Source organism: Sciurus carolinensis, chromosome 3, assembly GCF_902686445.1.
Source record: "Sciurus carolinensis chromosome 3, mSciCar1.2, whole genome shotgun sequence".
Classification (NCBI taxonomy): Eukaryota; Metazoa; Chordata; class Mammalia; order Rodentia; family Sciuridae; genus Sciurus; species Sciurus carolinensis.
In genome coordinates this window covers 34,423,916-34,432,411 of record NC_062215.1, presented here as the reverse complement: position 1 = coordinate 34,432,411, position 8,496 = coordinate 34,423,916, and the positions used below count along the sequence as shown (strand labels likewise).

The 8,496-nt window shown below is 35.9% G+C and overlaps 1 non-coding gene across 1 annotated transcript; it reads left to right on the top strand.

Moving 5' to 3' along the window:
• The first annotated feature begins 295 nt into the window (after positions 1–295).
• Positions 296–494, top strand: LOC124981592 (U2 spliceosomal RNA). Its single transcript, XR_007108094.1, has one exon. It is a non-coding gene; the product is annotated as a U2 spliceosomal RNA (small nuclear RNA).
• Positions 495–8,496: the final 8,002 nt, after the last annotated feature.

The window sequence follows — 8,496 nt, the reverse complement described above, 5'->3', positions numbered from 1 at the left end:
CCCTGGGTTCAATTCCAGTAACATAAATAAATAAATAAATAACATTTGGAAGCTGACGGTGTAGTTAGCATCGGAAAATAATCAATAGGATTACAACGATTTGCGAAATCATACCACTGATAGCATCTCAACATTTTATTTTTTTTACAGCTAACTATATTTTAAATGGCAAAATGTTAAAAGTATTTGATTTAAAATTTTTTTCCACATTTTTAAATTCGTGCATTGTAGTTGAACACAATATTTGTTGTTACATATTCACATATACACACAATATAACAATATAGTTTGGCCAATAGCTTTTCAGCCTTTTGGCTAAGATTATGTGTACTACCTTTTCTTAATCAGTTTTAACATCTTATACATCCTCTATCCCAAGACAATATATTAAATGGATTTTTTGGAGCAGGAAGATGGAATAAGGGTTTGCTTCATCCACTCCACACCACACATCAACCTGGTATCACAGTATCTCCAGGAACTGTGTGCTCCACCCCACTTTAAAAAAAAGAGTAATGTTTTCTCAGTGAAGTGATAGTAAATGGAAATGAGAAGTATGGTGTGGTGGCAAATGCCCGTAATCCCGGTGGCTTAGGAGGCTGAGGCAGGAGAATCATGAGTTCAAAGCCAGTCTCAGCAATACAGCGAGGCACTAAGAAACTCAGTGAGACCCTGTCTCTAGGTAAAATACAAAAATGGGCTGCAGGTGCTGGAGTTGTAGCTCAGTGGTAGAGTACTTGCCTAATAAATGTGAAGCACTGGGTTCAACCATCAGCACCACATAAAAATAAATAAAATAAAGGTATTGTGTCCATCTACAACTAAAAAATACTTTACAAAAAGGCAGAGGTGGCTGGGGATGTGACTCAGTGGTTAAATGCCTCTGGATTCAATCTCTGGTACCAAAAGAAAAAAGAAAAAAAAAAAAAAGAAATGATGACATAAGGACATACATTACAAAAGCTTCCGCAGTGGGATAATACCTATATGTAGCAGCAAGTCAGAGGAAATAGGATTAACGGAAAGAAAAACAGTAGAATCAGACATAGTAAAAAAGTTCCTGGTGAAAGATCATTACAGAAATGGATTACTGAACATGTTATAGACTCTCACTGGGATGGACAATTACCTGTCTAGGATGACTTAATTATGGTTTTGCCTAGAGGCATGAGGCTGAGTTGACGACATCTGCACTAGGATTTTATAGTTCTATTGAAAAGAATATAAAACCTGCATAGTTTTAAATTTAAATTTATTACAAGGCTTATAGCGGAATGCATTCATATAAAGATCAAAGTGTTGATTTACAGATAGGAAATCTATAACCGAGATTTTGTAGGATCCAGGTTCTATGCAACCTTTATAGAATATTTCTCTATAAAAAGCCTGATATAAAAAGAATCATAAATTTGATAGTTCTTAGTAATCCAGTACTTTCCTTCATTTAAAGGCATATATTATACTGAAATAATATACTGCATATAAATGATTTAGGTTGCTCTTTTATAACTAAATATAAAATTAATAATCCATAAATCTAGCTTTTTCAGTAAGTCTAGGGGCATGAGAGGAGTTAAAATCAGAATTCTTGGTGGGCATGGTGTGCATACCTCTAATTCCAGCAGCTCAGGAGGCTGAGGCAGGAGGATCACAAGTTCAAGATCAGCCTCCTCAACTTGGCAAGACCCTGACTCAAAAAAAGGGGGGATGGGGTGGGGATGTAACTCAGTGGAAAAGCACCCCTGAGTTCAATCCCCAGTACCAAAAAACAAACAAACAAATAAATAAATAAATAAAATCAGAACTCTTCATTATTAATTTTACTTACATGATTGATGCTGGCAAGTTGGTAATCAATGGCAAGTTAGTTTCGGATGGAAAAAGATTCTTTAATCATTATTGATATAAACAATGAAAAAGGAAAGAGGAGCTGGGCATGTGGCAGAGCACTTGCCTAGCAAGGACAGGCCCTAGGTTTGATCCCCAGCACCACGAACAAAACAAAACAAACAAAACCAACCAAGAACCAGAGAGGTAAATTTAAAAAAAAAAATTTTTTTAATTTTATTATTTTGCATTAAAGTGACAAGATAAATAGGTCTGTTTAAGAATTACAAACTATCCACACACAAGAATATACCAATATACCAAAAATTACTCAAAATCTTTCAATTAAGAAATAGCAGCCTGGGGGCCAGGGGATGAAGCTCAGTGGTAGAGTGCTTGCCTAGCATATTCAAGGCCCTGGGTTTGTTCCCCAAAACAAAAACAAAAACAAAACCAGACAAATAGCAGTCTGGTATATTTCTTCCCAGTCTTCCACATTCATAATATACATTTTAACAAATATCATGCTGGACATTTGTCCCTTAAGTGTTTGTTTTTATATAATTTTAGACTCACAGAGAAGTTGCAAAAATAATACAAACAACTCTGCTCTACCCTTCACACAGATTTCCCAAATGTTAACATTTGATCACACTTGCTTTATCCTTCTGCTCCCTCTATGAACCTTTTCAGAGTAATTCGACATATGACGCCCCTTTACATCTCTTCATTCTGTATTTCCTCAAAACAAGGAATTCTTTTGCATTAAGCACAGTACAATGATCAAAATAGGGAAATTAATATTGATACAAGACTATTATATATGTTGCATCAAGTCTCCCAACAATGTCCTTTTTAACAAAAGAAAATCCTTGGTCATGCTTTATATTTGGTTGTATCTTTTTAATTTTCAGTCTTTCTTAGTAATTGTTTTTGAGAGGGGGTCTTACAGTCTTACTATGTTGCCCAGCCTGGTCTCCAACTCCTCCTGCTTCAGCCTCCCAAGAATCTGGAACTATAGGCGTGTACCACCCCACCCAGCTAGTGTTTCTTAATATGGACCTATTTGAAGAGTAAAGGCCAGTTATTTTGTAGAATGTCCCTTAATTTGGAATTGTCTAATATTTTCTAATGATCAGGTTCAAGTTATGTTTTTTTTGTTTTTGTTTTTGTTTTTTTTTTGGCAAAAACACTACAGAAATAATTCATTCTTCTCAATGGATGTGTCTGGGAGGCACCTGATGGCAATTTGTCCCATTACAATGATGTTAACTTTAACTAAAACAGTTGTGTATCCTAAATTTTCATTTACAGTAATATTATTAAAATTTCTTATGTCCTTAAAATTCTTCCAAACATCATTTGTCTATAAAAATATTTCATTTATGAATGTGATAATTTGTTAACTGATAATATTTCTATTTCATGTGTCTTTGCATTGGTAAAAACTTCCAGAATAATGTCATATAACAATGGAGTTAGTAGATATTTTGTTGCACTCCTGATTTTAATGAAAATATTTCTAGTATTTTACCATTAAGTATTTTATTGGCTGTTGGTTTGAAATAAGTTTTGTGTAATATTAGGGAAACATACTCTATAGGTGTGATTAAAATTAAAGAGCCAAGAAATCCAGTTGTTCAATTAATTAATTCATTCACTTATGACCATAAATCCTTAATTTCTCAACCCCATCCAACATAAACATGTTGCACCTATGTATGTTTGAGCTGTATTTCTTTTCTTTCTTTCTTTTTTTTTTTTTTTTTTTTCAGTTGGCAATGGACCTTTATTTTATTTATTTATATGCAGTGCTGAGAATTGAACCCAGGGCCTCACATATGCTAGGCAAGCACTCTCCCACTGAGCCACAACCCCAGCCCTGAGCTGTATTTCTTAATTATATATTTTCTCTTGCCCTCTGGAAATTGTGTCCTTTTTATTCCTTGGAATTTGCCATTCAAAAACTGTTCTCTTCTCTCCTCCTTAGAATAAATCTATTTCATCACCAATTTCAAGTTCTTCCCTCTCTCCTCTGGGCTTTGTACAGTTGCTGACCTTAACTGAAGGGTGAAAGAAGAGGACTTGGTAGCTACCTTTAATCTATCCAAGTATGGATTTAGGTTGTTATCATTTCTTTGGTAAATGTTAACTGGCCAAGAATGCTGTGCCAATTCAAGTCCTCCAAGAAGCAGATGCTGAGATAGAGTTAAGAGTCAAGAAATTTACTGAGGCATAATGCTTGTGAAAGATGAAGGATGAGAGAATAAGAATCTAGCAGGGAGAACCTCAGCAAAAGATGCAGATCTGACAATGTCTTAGACAACCCACAGGCAACTGGGAGCAAAGACTGCACATTACAGAAGCCTTGCATGGGCCTGAGATGCCAGGCCATAGTGCCCTGCTGTGTTCTATCACTGACTAGGGACTACCCAGGAAAAGCATACTGAGGAGCTATAAAAGAAGGCTGTCAGCTAACTGTACTCCCCACAGCTAAGGAGTTCTTTTATGAGTGGAGCTCTGGGCAGCTCACCAGCATGACCGCCATGGGTATCTTCTGTATGGCAGGTGCCAAATTGCCTTTTCCCTTCTGAGACTACCATGTGGATTATTTGCAGGGACTGTTGGAGCTGTCATAACTCATTTCCCAGTTTTAGGAAATTTGGTTTTTTGTTTTTTGTTTTTTGTGTTTTTTTTGGCGGTGAATATAAACTTTATTTTTTTTTTATTTTAATTTATTTTTATCGTAAACAAATGGGATACATGTTGTTTCTGTACATGAAGTAACAGCATACCATTTGCATAATCATACATTTACATAGGGTAATGATGTTTGATTCATTCTGTTATTTTTTTCTTCCCCTCCCACCCCTCTTTTCCCTCTATACAGTTCCTCCTTCCTCCATTCTTCCCCCCTCCCACCCCCCATTATGTGTCATCATCCACTTATCAGTGAGATTATTTGTCCTTTGGTTTTTTGAGATTGGCTTATCTCACTTAGCATGATATTCTCCAATTTCATCCATTTGCCTGCAAATGCCATAATTTTATTATTCTTTATAGCTGAGTAATATTCCATTGTATATATATACCACAGTTTCTTTATCCATTCATCAATTGAAGGACATCTAGGTTGGTTCCACAGTCTGGCTATTGTGAATTGAGCAACTATGAACATTGATGTGGCTGTATCTCTGTAGTATGCTGATATATATCAGCATATATGTATAGGCTGAGGAGTGGGATAGCTGGGTCAAATGGTGGGTCCATTCCAAGTTTTCTAAGGAATCTCCACACTGCTTTCCAGAATGGCTGCACTAATTTGCAGCCCCACCAGCAATGTATGAGTGTACCTTTTCCCCCACATCCTCTCCAACACCTATTGTTGCTTGTATTCTTGATAATCACCATTCTAATTGGGGCGAGATGGAATCTGTGAAGCGTCTGTTCATATCCTTAGCCCATTTGTTCATTGGGTTATTTGTATTCTTCGTGTAGAGTTTTTTGAGTTCTTTATATATTCTGGAAATTAGTGCTCTATCTGAAGTATGAGTGGCAAAGATATTCTCCCACTCTGTAGGCTCTCTTTTCACATTACTGATAGTTTCCTTTGCTGAGAGAAAGCTATTTAGTTTGAATCTATCCCAGTTATTGATTCTTGCTTTTATTTCTTGTGCTATGGGAGTCCTGTTAAGGAAGTCTGATCCTAAACCAACAAGTCGAAGATTTGGACCTACTTTTTCTTCTATAAGATGCAGGGTCTCTGGTCTGATTTCAAGGTCCTTGATCCACTGTGAGTTGATTTTTGTGCAGGGTGAGAGATAGAGGTTTAGTTTCATTCTGTTGCATATGGATTTCCAGTTTTCCCAGCACCATTTGTTGAAGAGGCTATCTTTTCTCCATTGCATATTTTTGGCACCTTTGTCTAGTATTATAAAATTGTATTTATTTGGGTTTGTATCCATGTCCTCTATTCTAAACCATTGATCTACTTGTCTATTTTGGTGCCAACACCATGCCATTTTTGTTACTATTGCATTGTAGTATAGTTGAAGTTCTGGTATTGCAATACCCGCTGCGTCATTCTTCCTGCTAAGGATTACTTTAGCTATTTGGGTCTCTTATTCTTCCAGATGAATTTCATGATTGCTTGCTCTATTTCTGTAAGGTACATCATTGGGATTTTAATTGGAATTGTATTGAATCTGTATAGCACTTTTGGTAGTATGGCCATTTTAACAATATTAATTCTGCCTATCCAAGAACATGGGAGATCTTTCCATATTCTAAGGACTTCCTCAATTTCTTTCTTCAATGTTTTGTAGTTTTCATTGTAGAGATCTTTTACCTCTTTGGTTAGATTGATTCCCAAGTATTTTATTTTTTTTGAGGCTATTGCAAATGGAGTTGTTTTCCTCATTTCCCTTTCAGCTGTTTCATTGCTTGCGTATAAAAATGCTTTAGATTTATGCATGTTGATTTTATAGCCTGCTATTTTGCTGAATTCATTGATGAGGTCTAGAAGTTTTCTGGAGGAGTTTTTTGGATCCTCTAAATAGAGAATCATGTCATCAGAAAATAGTGACAACTTGTTTTCCTCTTTTCCTAAATTTATCCCTTTAATTTATTTAGTCTGTCTAATTGCTCTGGCTAGTATTTCAAGGACGATGTTGAATAGAAGTGGTGAAAAAGGGCATCCCTGTCTTGTTCCCATTTTTAAAGGGAATGCTTTCAGTTTTTCTCCATTAAGAATGATGTTGGCCGTGGGCTTAGCATAAATAGCCTTTACAATGTTGAGGTATGTTCCTACTATCCCTATTTTTTCTAGTGTTTTGAGCATGAAGGGGTGTTGTATTTTGTTGAATGCTTTTTCTGCGTCAATTGAAATAATCATATGATTCTTATCCTTAAGTCTATTGACATGATGGATTACGTTTATTGATTTACGGATGTTAAACCATCCTTGCATTCCAGGGATGAACCCCACTTGATCATGGTGCACGATTTTCTTAATATGTTTTTGGATACGGTTTGTGTCTTTTGTTAAGGATCTTTGCATCTATATTCATCAAGGATATTGGTCTAAAATTTTCTTTCCTTGATGTGTCTTTTCCTGGTTTGGGTATAAAGGTGATATTAGCTTCATAGAATGAGTTTGGTAGGGTACCCTCCTTTTCTATTTCCTGGAATACTTTGAGAAGTATTGGAATGAGATCTTCTTTAAAGGTCTTGTAGAACTTGGCTGAGAATCTGTCTGGTCCTGGGTTTTTTTTGGATGGTAGGTTTTTTTGTTTGTTTGTTTGTTTTGCGGTACTGGGGATTGAACCCAGGGCCTTGTGCATGCAAGGCAAGCACTCTACCAACTGAGCTATCTCCCCAGCCCTGATGGTAGGTTTGTAATGGCTTCTTCTATTTCATTGCTCGATATTGATCTGTTTAAATTGTGTATGTCCTCCTGGTTCAGTTTGGGAGGACCATATGTCTCTAGAAATTTGTCAATGTCTTCGGTAGTTTCTAGTTTGTTGGAATACAGATTTTAAAAGTAGCTTCTCATTATGTTATGTATCTCAGTGGTGTCTGTCGTGATATTTCCTTTTTCATCATGAATTTGAGTAATTTGAGTTTTCTCTCTTCTTCTCTTTGTTAGTGTGGCTAAGGGTTTGTCTATTTTGTTTACTTTCTCAAAGAACCAACTTTTTGTTTTGTCAATTTTTTGAATGGTTTCTTTTGTTTCAGTTTCATTGATTTCAGCTCTGATTTTAATTATTTCCTGTCTTCTACTACTTTTGCTATTATTCTGTTCTTCTTTTTTTAGGGCTTTGAGCTGTAATGTTATGTCATTTAGTTGTTGACTTTTCATTCTTTTCTGGAATGCGCTCCATGCAATGAATTTTCCTCTTAGTACTGCTTTCATAGTGTCCCAGAGATTTTGATATGTTGTATTGTCATTCTCATTCACCTCTAAGAATTTTTTTATCTCCTCCCTGATGTTTTCTGTTATCCATGTTTCATTCAACAGCTATTATTTAGTCTCCAGGTGTTGGAGTAATTTCTGTTTTTTATTTTGTCATTGATTTCTACTCTCAGTCCATTATGATCTGATAGAACACAAGGTAGTATCTCTATTTTTTGCATTTACTAAAGGCGACTTGGTGGCATAACATGTGGTCTATTTTCAAGAAGGTTCCTTGTGCTGCTGAGAAAAAAGTGAATTCGCTTGTTGATGGATAGAATATTCTATATGTCTGTTAAGTCTAGGTTATTGATTGGGTTATTGAGTTCTATAGTTTGTTTGGTTTTTGTTTGGAAGATCTATCTAGTGGTGACAGCAGTATGTTAAAGTGACCCAGAATTATTGTGTTGTGGTCTATGTGATTCCTGAAATTGAGAAGAATTTGTTTGATGTACAGGGATGCACCATTGTTTGGGGCATAAATATTTACTATTGTTATGTCTTCCTGATTTATGGTTCCCTTAAGCAGTATGAAATGTCCTTCTTTATCCCTTCTGACTAACTTTGGCTTGAAGTCCACTTTATCTGATATAAGGATGGAAACCCCCGCTTTTTTACTGAATCCATGTGCGTGGTAGGTTTTCTCCCATTCTTTCACCTTTAGTCTGTGGATGTCTTTTTCTATGAGATGAGTCTCTGGCAGGCAGCATATTGTT